Source organism: Chiloscyllium punctatum, chromosome 15 (assembly GCF_047496795.1).
Source record: "Chiloscyllium punctatum isolate Juve2018m chromosome 15, sChiPun1.3, whole genome shotgun sequence".
NCBI classification, from domain to species: Eukaryota; Metazoa; Chordata; class Chondrichthyes; order Orectolobiformes; family Hemiscylliidae; genus Chiloscyllium; species Chiloscyllium punctatum.
The window spans coordinates 19,040,973-19,059,826 of record NC_092753.1 but is presented as its reverse complement, the minus strand read 5'-3'; the positions used below and the strand labels follow the sequence as shown (position 1 = coordinate 19,059,826).

The 18,854-nt window shown below is 45.8% G+C and overlaps 1 long non-coding RNA gene and 1 other non-coding gene across 2 annotated transcripts; one reads left to right on the top strand and one right to left on the bottom strand.

The window, feature by feature from the left end:
* Positions 1-10,856: 10,856 nt before the first annotated feature.
* On the bottom strand, positions 10,857-10,928 carry trnag-ucc (transfer RNA glycine (anticodon UCC)). The gene has a single exon. It is a non-coding gene; the product is annotated as a tRNA-Gly (tRNA).
* A 5,105-nt stretch (positions 10,929-16,033) lies between these two features.
* LOC140486101 (uncharacterized) lies at positions 16,034-17,232 on the top strand. The gene is made up of 2 exons (XR_011962523.1): positions 16,034-16,086; positions 16,190-17,232. It is a non-coding gene; the product is annotated as an uncharacterized lncRNA (long non-coding RNA).
* Positions 17,233-18,854: the final 1,622 nt, after the last annotated feature.

The following is an 18,854-nucleotide window of genomic DNA, read 5'->3' as shown; positions in this document are numbered from 1 at the left end:
ATGCAAATATGAGTCCATCATTACCTTTCACGTTGGTGTCATTATCAATCTAACCTGTTACTTTACCTTGCTACCACACTGTTACATGGGGTCATGGAACTAGAGACAGTTTATAGCAAAGAAAGAAGCATTGTCATTGTGTCAGTAAAAAACAAATCAACTCTTGTCCAACACCAGGTCAGATCTTCAGGCTAACGTTCTCACAACTGAGCTATTTCAGCCAATATTCCACTATTCCTGTGATCCGTTTGACTAACATCACAAATGCTATCTCAATTAATAATCTTGTTCCTTCAAAGATAATCAGTTCAGTCCATCAGTCACGATCTTCTCTTAACGAGTCCATTCTGCCTCTCCTGGATTAAAATTTCACACTCTATTTGATCATTTCTATTGTAGCTCAGAGATTTTCCAATCATTTTCTCACCACAGGAAATATAATAGCAGCTGGTCTCCACTCATTATTTCTAACTTGAACCGTCCGATACAAGGGGAACAAACCAGGGTGGGCTGTCCTAGAGGAGGCCGGAAGGTGTGTCAGGGTGGACTGAGAGCTGGAAGGGGCATGAGGTAGACCGAGAGCTGGAAGAGGTGTAGGGGCAGGCTGCTTAGAGTGGCCGGAAGGTGGGAGGGACTGGTGGGTTGCTTGTGATCTATATTGTATACATTTTTTAAAACGTAATTGGACTGTCTTGTATGTACAAATATTATTGGTAGTGTTTTGTAATGATTGAAAGTGGGATTTGAGGTTTGTCCTCATTTCCCTGAAAACTGGTTGAACTGGGAGGGTTGGGGCCTGGCTTTGCCACTCCTTTCCCTCGTAAAATTGCTGTTTCTCTGTGTACAGCTGTTAATGTTAATTCTTTTGCAAACTGCGTATTGTTTAATAAGACAAAAACAAACATAGACTGTAGGGAAATAAATGGTGACATCTTGCAAAATGTTGAGATTACAGAGGAGGAAGTGCTGGATGTCTTGAAACGGTTAAAGGTGGATAAATCCCTAGGACCTGATCAGGTGTACACGAGAACTCTGTGGGAAGCTGGAGAAGTGATTGCTGGGCCTCTTGCTGAGATAGTTGTATCATCGATAGTCACAGGTAAGATGCCAGAAGACTGGAGATTGGCAAACGTGGTGTCACTGTTTAAGAAGGGTGGTAAAGACAAGCCAGGGAACTATAGACTGGTGAGCCTGACCTCAGTGGTGGGCAAGTTGTTGGAGGGAATCCTGAGGGACAGGATGTACATGTATTTGGAAAGGCAAGGACTGATTAGGGATAGTCAACATGGCTTTGTGTGAGAGAAATCATGTCAGGCAAACTTGATTGAGTTTTTTTGAAGCAGTAACAAAGAGGATTGACGAGGACAGAGTGGTAGATGTAATCTATATGGACTTCAGTAAGGCATTCGACAAGGTTCCCCATGGGAGACTGGTTAGCAACTTTAGATCACAAGGAATACAGGGAGAACGAGTCATTTGGATACAGAACTGGCCCAAGGGTAGAAGACAGAGGGTGGCGTTGGGTGGTTGTTTTTTAGACAGGAGGCCTGTGACCAGTGGAGTGCCTCAAGGATCGGTGCTGGGTCCACTACTTTTTGTCATTTACATAAATGATTTGGATGTGAGCATAAGAGGTACAATTAGTAAGTTTGCGGATGACACCAAAATTGGAGATGTAGTTGACAGCAAAGAGCGTTACCTCAGATTACAACAGGATCTGGACCAGATGGGCCAATGGACTGAGAAGTGGCAGATAGAGTTTAATTCAGAAAAATGTGAGGTGCGGCATTTTCGGAAAGCAAATCTTAGCAGGACTTATACACTTAATGGTAAGGTCCTAGAGAGTGTTGTTGAACAAAGAGACCTTGGAGTGCAGGTTCATAGCTCCTTAAAAGTGGAGTCGCAGGTAGACAGGATAGCAAAGGAGGCGTTTCGTACGCTTTCCTTTATTGGTCAGAGTATTGAGTACAGGAGTTGGGAGGTCATGTTGCGGCTGTTGGAATATTGCGTGCAATTCTGGTCTCCTTCCTATCAGAAAGATTTTGTGAAACTTGAAAGGGTTCAGAAAAGATTTACAAGGATGTTGCCAGGGTTGGAAGATCGGAGCTACAGGGAGAGGCTGAACAGGCTGGGGCTGTTTTCCCTGGAGCGTCGGAGGCTGAGGGGTGACCTTATAGAGGTGTATAAAATTATGAGGGGCATGGATAGGATAAATAGACAAAGTCTGCTCCCTGGGGTCGAGGAGACCAGAAGTAGAAGGCATAGGTTTAGGGTGACAGGGGAAAGATATAAAAGTGACTGAAGGGGCAACATTTTATGCAGAGGGTGGTACGTGTATGGAATGAGCTGCCAGAGGATGTGGTGGACACTGGTACAATTGCAACATTTAAGAGGCATTTGGGTGGGTATATGAATAGGAAGGGTTCGGAGGGATATGGGCCGGGTGCTGGCAAGTGGGACTAGATTGGGTTTGGATATCTGGCCGGCTTGGACGGGTTGGACCAAAGGGTCTGTTTCCATTCAGTGCATCTCTGTGACTCTATGACTCTAACTTAAACATCACACACCAGGTTATAGTCCAACAGATTTAATTGGAAGCTCTAGATTTTGGACAACCACCTGATGAAGGAGCAGCGCTCCGAAATCTAGTGCTTCCAATTAAACCTGTTGGACTATAACCTGGTGTTGTGTGATTTTTAACTTTCTATGCCCCAGTCGAACACTGGCATCTCCAAATCATGCCCTCCTGTGAAAACCCCTTACTGCTGACTGACATCTCCCCCTCTTTTACAAAGTAAAAGAGAAAACTGCAAATCTATCATCGGGATCGAACTTCAAATTATATATTCCTCAAGAGGGTTTTGCTTCCGGAACTATTACCCGGAATCCCCTCCTCTCCACAATTACTGCAGCGAGGTCTCATTCTGACAGATCCTTTTGTCTTCCAAAAACCCTTCCTAAGTTTTAACAACCGAAAGAACTACGGACGCTGTAAGTCAGAAACCAAAAGCGAAGTTGGTGGTAAAGCTGTATGAAGAGAAATCAGAGTTCACGTTTCAGTCCGGTGAACATTTCTGAGATCTTCACAAGTTTTAATTGTGTGATCATTCCAGGTTTGCCCTGGGATTTTTGTGCTATTTTTCTTATTGATTGATTTCAGATGATGAGAAATCCAAAATGCTGCTTTGTGTGTATTAAAAAGTGAGGCGGGGCATCAGGAGACCGATCCACTCAGTAAAACTCGGTCTTTTATGACTTCTCAATTCTAATATTTCACTGCAAAATTTCCAACAAAACAACAACGAAATTTCGAGTCAAGAACTATTATTGCACATCAGCTGATTTCTAGAGGCCCGCTGGCTGTAGCGATGGTGGTATAGTGGTGAGCATAGCTGCCTTCCAAGCAGTTGATCCGGGTTCGATTCCTGGACATCGTATTCTGTGAAATTTAAACCACTCCACAACCAAAAGAGCCGATCGCTTCAGTGGTAATGGAACACCTCCGTCTGCACATCGCATTGAGTCTGCCAGACCTCTGGAGTGCAGACACAACTTTGAAGTTGAGGATGTCCCCCGGAGGATTAAGGAGTCAAGTCGCTCACGGTTCAAATAAACTAGAGTCATGGCTGAATTCCTTGGTTATCCATCTTATTTCGAAAGAAATGTTTCCGGATTTCAACATTACTCTCATTTTGATTTTTGTGAACTACAGCCTAATATCAAGTGAAATGTGGGTGGACAGTTCACAAATATCCAAAGAACGTTATTTCTCATATCGAATCGGTAATGTTATTGTTTTAGGTGCATGTAAGAAATAGGAGGAGTGGACACCAGCTGCTTTTATATTTCCAGTATGAGAAAATGATTCGATAAAACTCTGAGAGATGATAGAAATGACCACACAGTGAGTGAAAGTTTAATCCAGGATAAAGTTAAAAATCACACAACACCAGATTACAGTCCAACAGCTTTATTTGGAAGCACTAGTTTTAGGAGTGCGCCGAAAGCTACTTGGACGATAACCTGGTCTTATGTGATTTTGAACTTTGTCCTCCCCAGTCCACCACAGGCTGCTCCACGTCATCATCCGAGATAGTCATCATGGATTTGTTAAGGGAGGGTCGTGTCTGATGAAGGTGACTGATTTTCTTTGAAGGATAAAGAATGGATGGAGTGTATCCGATGTAGATCAACCTGATGATAAGAAGTACCATAAGATGCAGTATTTATAGCAAAAGGATTACAGTTTCATGCAGCTGAAATGATATATTAAACACATTTAGTTTAAGCCTTTCATCTTTTATAATGGGTTTACTAGTTTCCGTTCTTTAATATAAGAACCTCAGAACCTTTTCAAAGTTACGTTGTCGAGATAACTTCAGGTTGTCTAACAAGAGATGCCATCTCAGCTCAGACAATGCATTAAAGGTGTAAGGTTAACTTCTGTCTGTGTCCCAATATTCAGTCAGACTGGTTCTAGCCTCCCAGTCGGAGAGCACTTCAGCGCTCTGGGCCTTTTGGTCTCGGACCCCTGGGTGACAATCCTCCAAGGCAGACTATGGGACATGCAACAATGCAAAGTGGCCAAGCAGAGGCTGATAGTCAAGTTCGGTACCCATGGGGATGACTTTAACTGGGCACTTTGGTTCATGTCACACGACACGTGACAACACTGCACTGTATACTATTTCACCGACACTCACAAGTACACGCACACACACACACACAAAAGCACACTCCTACCGACCCACACACACATGCATACCCTCTCTCAAACACAAGCTCTCTCTCATCAACTCACTCAAACACTTCCACATTCACAGCCACTCACGCACCTTCTCACAAACTGATACCCCAGTACACTCACACACATGCACCTACACACACTCTCACAGACCCGCATATCCCTAAATGCACACACATACACAGACACACACACACAGCCACATACACCCACACATGCACCCACACACACAGACACCCACTCACACAGACACCAACACATGCAGCCACACACATAGACAGACACACACACACAGCCACACATACCCACACATGCACCCACACACAGACACACACACAGGACACACACCCACACATGCACCCACACACACACATGCAGCGACACCCACACACAGACCCACACACACACAGTGATTCCGGGTTCTCATGACGCTAAGCTGGAGACTATCATTGCCTGCAGACCCGACCTTCATCCCCCCACCACACCATGAAGGTTAACACTTGGTCATGCCCTTACACAGCCGTCCGTGCCCTCCCTTGACCCCCGTCTTTCCATCTTTCCCACCGCCCCTCCATGCCCTTCTACCTCCTTCCTGCGCTGGATTGCTCTGACATTGTCAATTTCACGTCCTACGTCAATTTCACTTCCTATGTCAATTTCACCGCACTCCATTTTCTTTTTCCCCTCACGAACCGGGATCACCCTACTCTGTGCTTGCTGACTCCACCCCCTACGTTTGCCCTCCCGGATAGCGCTTTGTGTTTCGTTGGACACGCGGGAGTGACTGCGGACGTTCTGCTTAAACCTGAGCGGATAACACTGTTCTGCTCGGAGACAGGGAGGTCTGCAGATGCTGGAGCCCGAAACATCGATTTCCCTGCTGTGCGTTTCCAGCAGGACACTCTCAACACTGTTCTGCCAAGTTTCTGAGAATTTCAAAAGTTTTAATTGTGTGATGGTTTCACGGTTGCCCTTAGATTTTCTTGCTAATTTCGTTATTGATTGATTTCAGATGATGTGAAATCCGAAATGCTGCTTTGTGTGTAAGTGAGGCGGGGCATCATGAGACCAACCCTCACAGTAAATCTCAATTCTACCATTTCGCTGCAAAATTTCCAACCAAACAACAACGAAATTTAGAGTCAAGAACTATTATTGCACATCAGCTGATTTGTCGGGCGTTGTGGGCTGTTGTGATGGTGGTATAGGGGTGAGCATAGTTGACCTTCCAAGGAGTTGCCTTGGGTTCAATTCCCAGCCATCGCAATCTGCCAACTTTAAACCACTCAACAATAAAACACAAAAAGAGCCGGTGCATTCAGTGGTAATTAAACACTTCCATCTGCCAGACCTTTGTAGTGAAACCACAATTTTGAAGTTGATGTTGCGCCCTAGCGGATTCAGGAGTCAGGTCAATACATGGTTCAAATAGACTGGAGTCAGGGCAGCATTCCTTGGTTTTTCATTTTATTTCAAAAGAAATGTTTCCGGATTTCACTCCTTTCAACATAACTCTCAGGTTTTTTTGTGAAATACAGCTTAATATCAAGTGAAATGTGGGTGGGAAGTTCACAAATATCCAAAGAACATTATTTATTACATCGAATCGGTAATTTTATTTTTTAATTGAAATGTACACCAATCTGATTGTGTCGTGCACAGACAGAATCTGTTTTGCTCACTTCATTCACCCGGACAGACTCTTGAGTATTTCTGCGGGTTGGTTGCAATTCCCACTTGTGGCCAGTAGTGGTCACTAACTTGTGGAACAATGAAGTTCCCTGATCAGAGAGAATGAGAGAACAGACAATAATTGTTGCCCTTGTGTTGGATGGTGCAGGTCAGAAACAAAAGACTGCACCATGTTCTTCGCAGACTGCAACACATTGTCGCTGAGGATGCGCACCTCGCCAAGACCTTCCCTCTGCCTCCACTGCTCAGCTTTAGATCGCCACCAAACCTGAAACAGATCATTGTTCACAGCAAACTGCCTAGCCTTCAGGACCACATTGACCATGACACCGTATAACCCTATCAGGGCAGCTGCTGCAAGATGTGTCAGAGTGTCAACACAGATACCACCATTGCACGTGGGGACACACCCACCATGTACGCGGCAGGTACTTGGCCAAAATTGTCTATCTCATAAGATGAAGGCAGCCTCAATGTCACGTAGAGATGGAATTGTTTAATTACCACTGAATGCACTGGCTCTTTTTGTTTATTATTGTTGAGTGGTTCAAAGCTCAGAGCATGCGATAGCGGGGAATTGAACCCAAATCAACGGCTTGGAAAACAGCTATGCTCACCACTATACCATCATCGCGACAGCCAGCAGCGCCCAAGAAATCAGCTGATGTGCCATAATAGTTCTTGACTCGAAATTTCGTTGTTGTTTTATTGGAAATTTTGCAGTGAAATATTAGAATTGAGAAGTCATCAAAGACCGAGTTTTACTGAGTGGATCGGTCTCCTGATGCCCCGCCTCACTTTTTAATACACACAAAGCAGCATTTCGGATTTCTCATCATCTGAAATCAATCAATAACAGAAATAGCACGAAAATCCCAGGGCAACCCTGGAACGATCACACAATTAAAACTTGTCAAGTTCTCAGAAAGGTTCACCGGACCGAAACGTGAACTCTGATTTCTCTTCATACAGCTTTACCACCGACTTCGGGTTTGGTTTCTGATTTACAGCGTAGACATAGTCATCGAGATAGAGATGTACAGCTCGGAAACAGACCCTTCGGTCCAACCTGCCCATGCCGACCAGATATCCCAACCCAATCTAGTCCCACCTGCCAGCACCCGGCCCATATCCTTCCAAACCCTTCCTATTCATATACTCATCCAAATGCCTCGAAAATGTTGCAATTGTACCAGCCTCCGCCACTTCCTCTGGCAGCTCATTCCACACACGTACCACCCTCTGGATGAAAGCGTTGACCCTTTGGTCGCTTTTATATCTTTCGCCTCTCACACTAAACCTATGCCCTCTAGTTCTGGACTCCCCGACCCCAGGGAAAAGACTTTGTCTATTTATCCTATCCATGCCCCACATAATTCTGCAGTTCTTTCAGTTTCTAAAACTTCTCAAGAGTTTTCTTAGAAAACAAAAACGGCAAAAACAGAGGAACCATTAGACTGAGGCCAGGCTGCAGTAATTGTGGAGAGGAGGGAATTCCGGGTAACAATTATGGGAAGCAGAACCCTCTCGAGGAATATGTATTAATTTGAAGTTCGATCCCGTTGATAGATTTGCAGGTTTCTCTTTTAATTTGTAGAAGAGGGGGAGGTGTCAGTCAGCAGTAAGGGGTTTTCACAGGAGGGCATGATTTGGAGATGCCAGTGTTGGACTGGGGTATAGAAAGTTAAAAATCACACAACACCAGGTTATAGACCAACAGGTTTAATTGGAAGCACTAGCTTTCGGAGCGCTGCTCCTTCATCAGGTGGTTGTCCGAAATCTAGAGCTTCCAATTAAATCTGTGGGACTATAACCTGGTGTTGTGTGATGTTTAACTTCACAGCAAGGGGTAGTCATGGGCAGCTGTTTAGTGAAGGTCGCTTCCACTGATGTGGGAAGGCAGTGCACGCAAAACCCTCCCTGCCCTAGATAGGTAACCTGAACCAAGATGGGCTTTCCAAGGTCAGGGGGTGCAGAGTGCTGAGGCCGCTGTCATCATTTAGTTCCCATGGGTCCCAAGTCCTTGGGATGCCGTGGCGCCTTAATGATGAATGGGATTGTGTGCAACCGAGACAGGGTCGTGGCAGAACAGTGTCGAGAGTGTGTTGCTGGAAACGCGCAGCAGGGAAATCGATGTTTCGGGCTCCAGCATCTGCAGACCTCCCTGTCTCCGAGCAGAACAGTGTTATCCGCTCAGGTTTAAGCAGAACGTCCGCAGCTACTCCCGGGGGTCCAACGAAACACAAAGCGCTATCCGGGAAGGCAAACGTAGGGGGTGGGGTCAGCAAGCACAGCGTAGGGTTATCCCGGTTCGTGAGGGGATAAAGAAAACGTAGTGCGGTGAAATTGACATAGGAAGTGAAATTGACAAAGGACGTGCAATTGACATTGTCAGAGCAACCCTGCGCAGGAAGGAGGTAGAGCGTCATGGAGGGGCGGTGGGCAAGATGGAAAGGACGGGGTCAAGGGAGGGCACAGACGGCTGTGTAAGGGCATGAACAAGTGTTACCCTTCATGGTGTCGTGGGGGGATGAAGGTCGGGTCTGCAGGCAATGATAGTCTCCAGCTGAGAGTCGTGAGAACCCGGAATCAGTGTGTGTGTGGGGGGGGGGGGGGACCGTGTGTGTGTGTGTGTGTGTGTGTGTGTGTGTCTGTGTGTTTGGGTGCATGCGTGTGTGTGTGGCTGCATGTGTGTGTGTGTGGGTGCCTGTGTGGGTGTGTGTCCTGTGTGTGTGTGTGTCTGCGTGTGTGGGTGCATGCATGTGTGTGTGTGTGGGTGGGTGCATGCGTGTGTGTGTGGCTGCATGTGTGTGTGTGTGTGTGTGTGTGTGTGGGTGCATGTGTGGGTGTCTGCGTGTGTGGGTGTATGCATGTGTGTGTGTGTGGGTGCATGTGTGGGTGTGTGTGGCTGTGTGTGTGTGTGTCTGTGTGTGTGTGTGCATGTAGGGATATGCGGGTCTGTGAGAGTGTGTGTAGGTGCATGTGTGTGAGTGTACTGGAGTATCAATTTGTGAGAATGTGCGTGAGTGGCTGTGAATGTGGAAGTGTTTGAGTGAGTTTATGAGAGAGAGCTTGTGTTTGAGAGAGGGTATGCATGTGTGTGTGGGTCGGTAGGAGTGTGTTTTTGTGTGTGTGCGTGTACTTGTGAGTGTCCGTGAAATAGTATACAGTGCAGTGTTGTCACGTGTCGTGTGACATGAACCAAAGTGCCCAGTTAAAGTCATCCGCATGGGTACCGAACTTGACTATCAGCCTCTGCTTGGCCACTTTGCATTGTTGGCTGTCCCATAGTCTGCCTTGGAGGATTGTCACCCAGGGGTCCGAGACCGAAAGGCACAGAGCGCTGAAGTGCTCTCCGACTGGGAGGCTAGAACCAGTCTGACTCAAGATTGGGACACAGACAGACTTTAACCTCACACCTTTAATGCATTGTCTGAGCTGAGATGGCATCTCTTGTTAGACAACCTGAAGTTATCTCGACAACGTAACTTTGAAAAGGTTCTGAGGTTCTTATATTAAAGAACGGAAACTAGTAAACCCATTATAAAAGATGAAAGGCTTAACCTAAATGTGTTTAATATATCATTTCAGCTGCATTAAACTGTAATCCTTTTGCTATAAATACTGCGTCTTATGGTCCTTCTTATCATCAGGTTGATCTACATCGGATACACTCCATCCATTCTTTATCCTTCAAAGAAAATCAGTCACCTTCATCAGACACTACCTTCCCTTAACAAATCCATGATGACTATATCGGATGATGACGTGGAGGAGCCTGTGGTGGACTGGGGAGCACAAAGTTCAAAAACACACAATACCAGGTTATCGTCCAAGTAGCTTTCGGAGCACTCCTAAAACTAGTGCTTCCAAGTAAAGCTGTTGGACTGTAATCTGGTGTTGTGTGATTTTTAACTTTATCCTGGATTAAACTTTCACTCACTCTGTGGTCATTTCTATCATCTCTCAGAGTTTTATCGAATCATTTTCTCATACTGGTAATATAAAAGCAGCTGGTGTCCACTCCTCCTATTTCTGACCTGCACCTAAAACAATAACATTACCGATTCGATATGAGAAATAACGTTGTTTGGATATTTGTGAACTGTCCACCCACATTTCACTTGATATGAGGCTGTAGTTCACAAAAAACAAAATGAGAGTAATGTTGAAATGAGTGAAATCCGGAAACATTTCTTTCGAAATAAGATGGAAAACCAAGGAATTCTGCCATGACTCGTGTTTCTTTGAACCGTGCTCGACTTGACTCATTAATCCTCCTGGGGACATCCTCAACTTCAAAGTTGTGTCTGCACTCCAGAGGTCTGGCAGACTCAATGTGATGTGCAGACGGAGGTGTTTCATTCCCACTGAATCGATCGGCTCTTTTGGTTGTGGAGTGGTGTTAAAATGCACTGCTTGCGATGGCCGGGAATCGAACCCGGGTCAACTGCTTGGAAGGCAGCTATGCTCACCACTATACCACCACCGCTACCGCCAGCAGTGCTCTAGAAATCAGCTGATGTGCCATGATAGTTCTTGACTCGAAATTTCGTTGTTGTTTTGTTGGAAATTTTGCAGTGAAATATTAGAATTGAGAAGTCATCAAAGACCGAGTTTTACTGAGTGGATCGGTCTCCTGATGCCCCGCCTCACTTTTTAATACACACAAAGCAGCATTTCGGATTTCTCATCATCTGAAATCAATCAATAACAGAAATAGCACGAAAATCCCAGGGCAACCCTGGAACGATCACACAATTAAAACTTGTCAAGTTCTCAGAAAGGTTCACCGGACCGAAACGTGAACTCTGATTTCTCTTCATACAGCTTTACCACCGACTTCGGGTTTGGTTTCTGATTTACAGCGTAGACATAGTCATCGAGATAGAGATGTACAGCTCAGAAACAGACCCTTCGGTCCAACCTGCCCATGCCGACCAGATATCCCAACCCAATCTAGTCCCACCTGCCAGCACCCGGCCCATATCCTTCCAAACCCTTCCTATTCATATACCCATCCAAATGCCTGGAAAATGTTGCAATTGTACCAGCCTCCGCCACTTCCTCTGGCAGCTCATTCCACACACGTACCACCCTCTGGATGAAAGCGTTGACCCTTTGGTCGCTTTTATATCTTTCGCCTCTCACACTAAACCTATGCCCTCTAGTTCTGGACTCCCCGACCCCAGGGAAAAGACTTTGTCTATTTATCCTATCCATGCCCCACATAATTCTGCAGTTCTTTCAGTTTCTAAAACTTCTCAAGAGTTTTCTTAGAAAACAAAAACGGCAAAAACAGAGGAACCATTAGACTGGGAGGAAGTCGTAGCCAGGCACAGTGATGTCGGGACAGGAATACCGATCAATGCAGGGAACACAGAGAGTAGGGTCACTGGACAAGGGATTATTGGATCACAGCCCCTATTGTACCAGTCCACCCATGCACTACCCTCAGGTACTCAGCGAAACGGTGCCCATCCACAGAGAGAGCCTCCGCAGGCCTCCTAAATTATGAATGAGCCATTTCCCCAACACGCGAGACCCTTGGGCTTCTTCAGGAGCGAGGTTTTGCAGGCTGTCTCTAAACGCTCCTCACACTCCCCGTCTGAGAATCCAATCCACGTGGAGGTAGGGGGGACATTTCATTGTCTCAGTGAGGAAGTCCTTGAGAAGTGGGATAGGTTAATGAACTCTCTGTCTCAGGAGCAAAGAATCCAGTTGAAATGATTGGTGCAGCAGCATGACAACATATGCAGGAATAAGATGAGGAGGACTAATACTGTTATGCATGAGTTGGAAGTTGGGAATGCTGATGCATAAAATAACACCCCTGCAGACCTCTTCATTTCAAAGCCACACAGGTCCAGAAGGAAGTGGATGTGATGCTTAACGGAGATATCTTCGAACTGAGTCAGAGCAAGTGGAGTTCGCCGATCGTGATAGTTCCCAAACCTGACAAGACTCAATGGTGTTGTGTGGACTATTGGAAGATCAATGCCGGAACAAAATCAGACTCATACAAGATTGGAGGACTGTAGGGTGAAGGTTAGATAAACTAGTTACATCACAAAGTTGGACTTACTGCGTGGTTATTGACAGGTACCTTTATCAGAGAAAGTGAAAGAGGTTTCTGCGTTTGTCATCCCAAATGGGCTATATCAATTCAAAGTCGAATGAAGAACACACCAGCCGCATCCCAAAGATTTATGAACAGAATTGTGGTTGAGTCAACAAACTGTGCAGTTTATCTGGATGATATATTGATGTTTAGCGAGTCATGGAAAGATCACATGGTACAGTTGGCAGAGCTCTTTGAACAATTAAGAGAAATAAAACCGTAATAAATGTAAAGAAAACTGAATTTGCGAAAACCGAGGTGATGGTTTTGGGGCATAAAATCTGTCATGGACGGTTGACCTCAAGGATCGCAAAGACAAAGGCCATCAAGGAATTTCATCTGACAGCACGTGTTATTGTGAATTCAACAGATAAATTACAACTAAGATTGGACAGATACCTTATGTTATGTATATGTGTGCAGAAATTTAATATGATCTTAAATTAATGTCTTATGTATTTTATTGTAATGGGATTTAAGAATTAGAAAAAAAGATGAAGCAGTTGTTTCATTATGATGGTCCATCTTTTTCTTAACGGAGGGGAGGTGTTATGAAGTTGAAGTTTAAGAGATAGTAAATGCTGTTCTGAACTGAGAGCTGTCACGCAGCTGTGGTGACTAGATGGCAGTTTCAGAGAGTATTGGAAATTTGAAAATATGTATAATTTGTCTGTGAAATGGACACATGAGTTGGTTGCTGCTTTGACAAGAATTCAAACTTAACCAATCATTTTGAATTATGCCCCAGGATACTAAAACCCAATCGCGTTTGTATTTATTGTTTTTGCAAACATACAACCAGTGAGACGATCTGATGTTGGGGTATTAAAAAAAAGCTGGCATTTAGAAAGTCTGACAGAGCAACTGTTATTGAGAGAGTAACTGCTATCAAGAAAGACTGCCATTCAAAAACACTCTCTGTCAGAGGTATCTTCTTCATATGAAATATCTTCACAGTAAAAGGCAGAAAGCAACCCAGAGAGATCTTCAGCCAAAAGAAGATAGGCACCGGAGACGACAACCACTGTATGGTTTTGAAACTAAATTGATGTAATGTTAATATGTTTTTTATTGGAAGATTTCATTGTCATAGAATTGTAGGCAGACAATAAGCAGTTAAGAGAGGGAGGAAGGAGCTTAGAGTTGTGAATTGTAGTTTAATCTTCACTTTTAGAGTTAAGGAATAAATTAATGTTATTTTCTCTACATAGTGGAATTTGGATGTTCTCTATTACTCATATTTTAACAGATTATGAGGTGAGGTGAACTTTTGTGGGTGTTTCGTTTAATTAACAGAGGAGTTCACCACCGTGTCATAATACAATACATAAAGCCACAGTATCATCACAGAAGACAGAATTATGCATCCTCAGGAGATGAGTGACTGGGCTCGCAGCAATGATGAGCTGTCAGATTAATAATGGGCATGGTGATTGGCCATTGGTGTTGGTGTGATGATGTTGGCGGACAGGCAGAGGAATTATGGTATGAATGCCAATAGGATGGGAATGTTGGTGAGGTATATATGAGAAAGAGAATGATAATGTACATGGAGACTGGACATGGAGATGTGCATGCTGGGTTTAGAGTGATGGTGGGTTAGGTATGGAGAGCTATGATGGCCATGGTAACTGACCAATGGGATGCCAGTAATGTTGGACTCTGGGAATGGCCAATAGGATGTGGGAGATAGTGCAGAGGAGGTTTGGTGATGAACATGGAAACTCGCCAATAACATGGCAGTGATGGTGAGGTGGGCAGTGGGACACAGGATGAAGGATGTGGATACTGTATTTCGGAGTTTTAATTCAGAAATCTTTTGAGGTATCAAGTGGATTCAGTGAACAGTTAGGAAGGCAAATGCAATGTTTGCATTCGTTTTGAATGGACTAGAATACAAGAGCAGAAGTGAACTGTTGAGGCTGTACAAAGTTCTGGTCAGACGGCATTTTCTACATTGTGAGCAGCTATGAGCCCTGTGTCAAAGGAGGGATGTGTTACCCAAGGAAGTGCCAGAGAAGGTCTACAAGAATGGTTCTGGGTTGTCATATGAGGAGAAGTTGAGGAATCTGAGCCAGAACACAATGCTGAGTAGATAGATGATGTGGGGCCTCACTGAAAATTATAGACAGTTACCTTGGATGAGGGGAGTGGCCAATTCGATGGGGGCTAATAGTTGGGATGAATGTGTTGCTTGACGTGGAGATTGTCCAATGGGATGAGAGAAATGGTGTGGGAAAGTGAGAGTAATGATGGACATGGTGTGTGGAATGACGGTGGTGTGGAGGTTTGGAACAGTGTAGGGATGGGGATGATATGAGATATGTGATAGTGTGGAGGATGATGACAGGGGATGGAGATTGTTAAAAATCACACGGCACCAGGTTGTAGTCCAACAGGTTTATTTGGAAGTACCAGCATTCGCAGCACTGCTCCTTCATGAGGGAGCTGTGGAGCAGGACTATAAGACACAGACTTTATAGAAAAAGATCACAGTGTCATGCAACTGAAATGATATGTTGAACAAACCTAGATTGCTGTTAAGTCTTTCATCTTTTAGAATGGGCTGCAGGTTTCAGTTCATTAATATGTAAATCCCAGAACTTCTTTCAAGTCACATGCTTGAGATAACTTCAGGTTTTATTAGAAAAGAGATGACATTTCAGGTCAGACAATGCATTAACTGTGTGAAGTTAGAGCCTGTCTGTATCTTAATCTTGAGCCAGACTGGTTCTATTTCCAAAGTAGGAATTTGTAAAATGTTACATGGATTGACTGCCTGCATTGACTGCTTGCAATTTGTGTGCTTTTTGAACAAAATAGAATCTATCTGCAATTACAATACTGTAAACGCAAAATCACCCCATAGACTTGTATGAGTGTGTGCGTGTACGTAAGTCGCAGAGACTCTGAGTGATTTTATATGCGTAAAGACTGTGTGTGCATGTAAGTGTTAATGCTTGTGAGAGGGTGTGTTTGCGTGTGTGCATTCTAAGTAGAGTGTGTGCATGAGTATGACGGAGAATAAGCCTGTGAGAGAGTGTGTACATGGGTGTGAGTGTGGGTGGTGTATGTGTGTATATGATAGGGTCCATGTGAGTATGTAACAGTGTGTGGGTATTGTGTAGTGCGGTCCCCTGTAGTGTGGCATGAACCCAAAATCCTGGAGAGGCGTCGGAGGCCAGGCGAGGTGTCCACGAAGGATGTCAGGGGGGCGTGGCTTGGTTGCCCGGGGGCGTGGCTTGGAAACTGGGTGAGGCGTTCGGGGTCGGGGCTTCGTTGCCAGGGCGGGTAATAAGTGGGCGGGACTTGGTGTCCATGGGCGGAGGGCGAGGCTTCAGGGGACAGATCTGAGAATCTGGGAGTGAAGTCGAGGGGCGGGGCTACGTGTCCCGTAGTGACGTCAGGGGCGGGGCTACGTGTCCCGTAGTGACGTCAGGGGGCGGGGTTCTCAGCGCAATGGCGGTGGTGGTGGTCGCTCTCGGGTTGCAGCTGGAGCGAGCGGCGGTGGCGGCTCCCGCTCGAGCAGGTACTGGGTGGGCAGAGTCATGCCCCTGTCACCCGGCCATTGTCAGCAGTGATGACCCATGTGCCCCTGCATTAACCCCGTCTCTCTCTCTCTGGGCCTGAAGGTTGGCGGTTGATGTCGGCCTCGGCTGAATCCTCGATCGCTCCGGACACGCGAGAGAACGAGACGGTCTCGCCGCGATTTGTGAACCGCAACCCCCGGAACCTGGAGCGTCTGGCGCTGGCGAGGAAGGACAACGGCTGGCAGAGCACCTGGCCGAGGGGCAGCTACTGGCACCGGTGAGCACCGGACACCACGTGGGACAGAACAGTACAGGCCCTTCGGCCCACCATGTTGTGCTGAGCATTTATCTAACATCAACCACATCTACACACCCTGCAAATTACTGCCGTCCATGTGCTTGTCCAGCAGTTGCTTAAATGTCCCTAATGTCACTGACTTTTCTACCCCCGCTGGCAGTGCATTCCACACACCCACCGCTCTCTGAATAAAGAACCTACCTCTCACATTGCCCCTATACCTTTCTGCAGTCACCTTAAAATTATGACCTTTTGTGACACCCATTTCTGCCCGGGGGTGGGGGGTGGGGAAGTCTCTGCCTATCTACTCTGTCTAAGCCTCTCATTAACTTGTACACCTCTATCAGAAAAATCCACTCCATCTTCCTTCGCTTTGTCCTTGAATGTATCTGTCCGCTTCCCCCTCTTCCAGCTTCTGCCCTCAGTTTGTCAACAGCATTCCGATACAAAGTTAAAAATCACACAACACCAGGTTTATTTTACAAAAAAAAACTGAGAGTAATGTTGTAATGAGTGAAATCCGGAAACATTTCATTTGAAATAAGATGGAAAACCAAGGAATTTTGCCATGACTCTCGGTTTTTTGAACCATGATCGACTTGACTCCTTTATCCTCCTGGGCGCATCTTCAACTTCAAAGTTGTGTCTGCACTCCAGAGGTCTGGCAATGTTCGAAGCCGGGTCAATGGCTTGGAAGGCAGCTATGCTCACCACTATACCACCGTCGATGGCAGTGCATTCCACCAGCAATAGTAGTTCTTGACTCTAAATTTCGTTGGTGTTTTGTTGGAAATTTTGCAGTGAAATATGAGAATTGAGAAATCATAAAAGATCGAGTTTTATTGAGTGGATCGGTCTCATGATGCTCCGCCTCACTTGTTAATACACACAAAGTAGCATTTCGGACTTCTCATCATCTGAAACCAATCAGTAACAAAAACAGTACGAAAATCCCAGGGCAACCCTGGACTGATCACACAATTAAAAACTTGTGAGGTTCTCAGAAAGGGTCACCGGTCCGAAACGTGAACTCTGATTTCTCTTCATACAGGTTTTCCACCGACTTCGGATTTGGTTTCTGATTTACAGCATCCGCAGTTCTTTCCGGTTTTAAAACTTGGGGAGGGTTTTTGGAAGACAAATGGGCTAAAAAAGAATCGGTTAGACTGAGGCCATGCTGCAGTGAGTCTGGAGTGGAGGGAGTTCCGGGTAACATTTCGGGAAGCAGAACCCTCTCGAGGAATATGTATTAATTTGAAGTTCGATCTCGTTGATAGAATTGCAGTTTTCTCTTTTACTTTGCTGAAGAGGGGGAGGTATCAGTCAGCAGTATGGGGTTTTCACGGGAGGGCATGATTTGGAGATACCATTGTTGAACTGGGGTATGCAAAGTTAAAAATCACACAACACCAGGTTATAGTCCAACAGGTTTAATTGGAAGCACTAGCTTTCGGAGCGCTGCTCCTTCATCAGGTGGTTGTCCGAAATCTAGAGCTTCCAATTAAATCTGTTGGACTATAACCTGGTGTTGTGTGATGTTTCACTTCACAGAAGGGGGTAGTCATGGGCAGCTGTTTCGTGAAGGTCGCTTCCACTGATGTGGGAAGGCAGGGCACGCAAAACCCTCCCTGCCCTAGATAGGTAATCTGAACCAAGATGGTCTTTCCAAGGTCAAGGGGTGCAGAGTGCTGAGGCCGCTGTCATAATTTAGTTCCCATGGGTCCCAAGTCCTTGGGATGCTGTGGCGCTCTGGTCCCAGCTCCAGGAAAGTATGCAGAACCTGCTACTGCTGCAGACGATGGGGGTCGATGTCACGCAGGACCTTAAGGAGTTGAAGGGCCAGCAAGCCTCGCTCATAGCCTTGGAGGCCACCAAGATAATCTTCCGGTCCAGGGTCCACTCCGTGGAGCAGGATGAGACGTGCTCACGTTTCTTCTTCCAGAAGGTGTACAAAGAGAGCTCTGTGATCAGCAGCCTGAACCATGAAGATGGCTCGATAACGTCATCTCAGGCTGACATCATGAGGATCAGTAAATCCTTCTATGCCAGTCTGTATGACGCGAAGCTGACCGACAGCTCGGCCTCCCAGTGGTTGCTCTCCTCTGTCACGGAGGTCTTAGATGACAGAACACACGAGAGGCTGGACCAGCCGCTGTCTCAGGACGAGCTGACTAAGGGCCTCAAGTCCTTCGAAAAGAATAAAACTCCCGGAAGTGACGGTTTACCGGTCGAGCTCTATTCCGCTCTGTGGGACTTGATTGGCCAGGACTTGCTGGAGGTGTATGGCAGTATGATTCGGGCAGGTACCATGAGTGAATCCATGAGGAAAAGCATCATCACCCTCATCTACAAGCGGAAGGGGGAGAGGGAGGAACTCAAAAATTGGAGACCAATCTCACAGTTGAATGCGGATTCCAAAATTCTGTCAAAGGTAATCGCCAACTGGGTCAGCTCTGCTCTGGGGTCAGT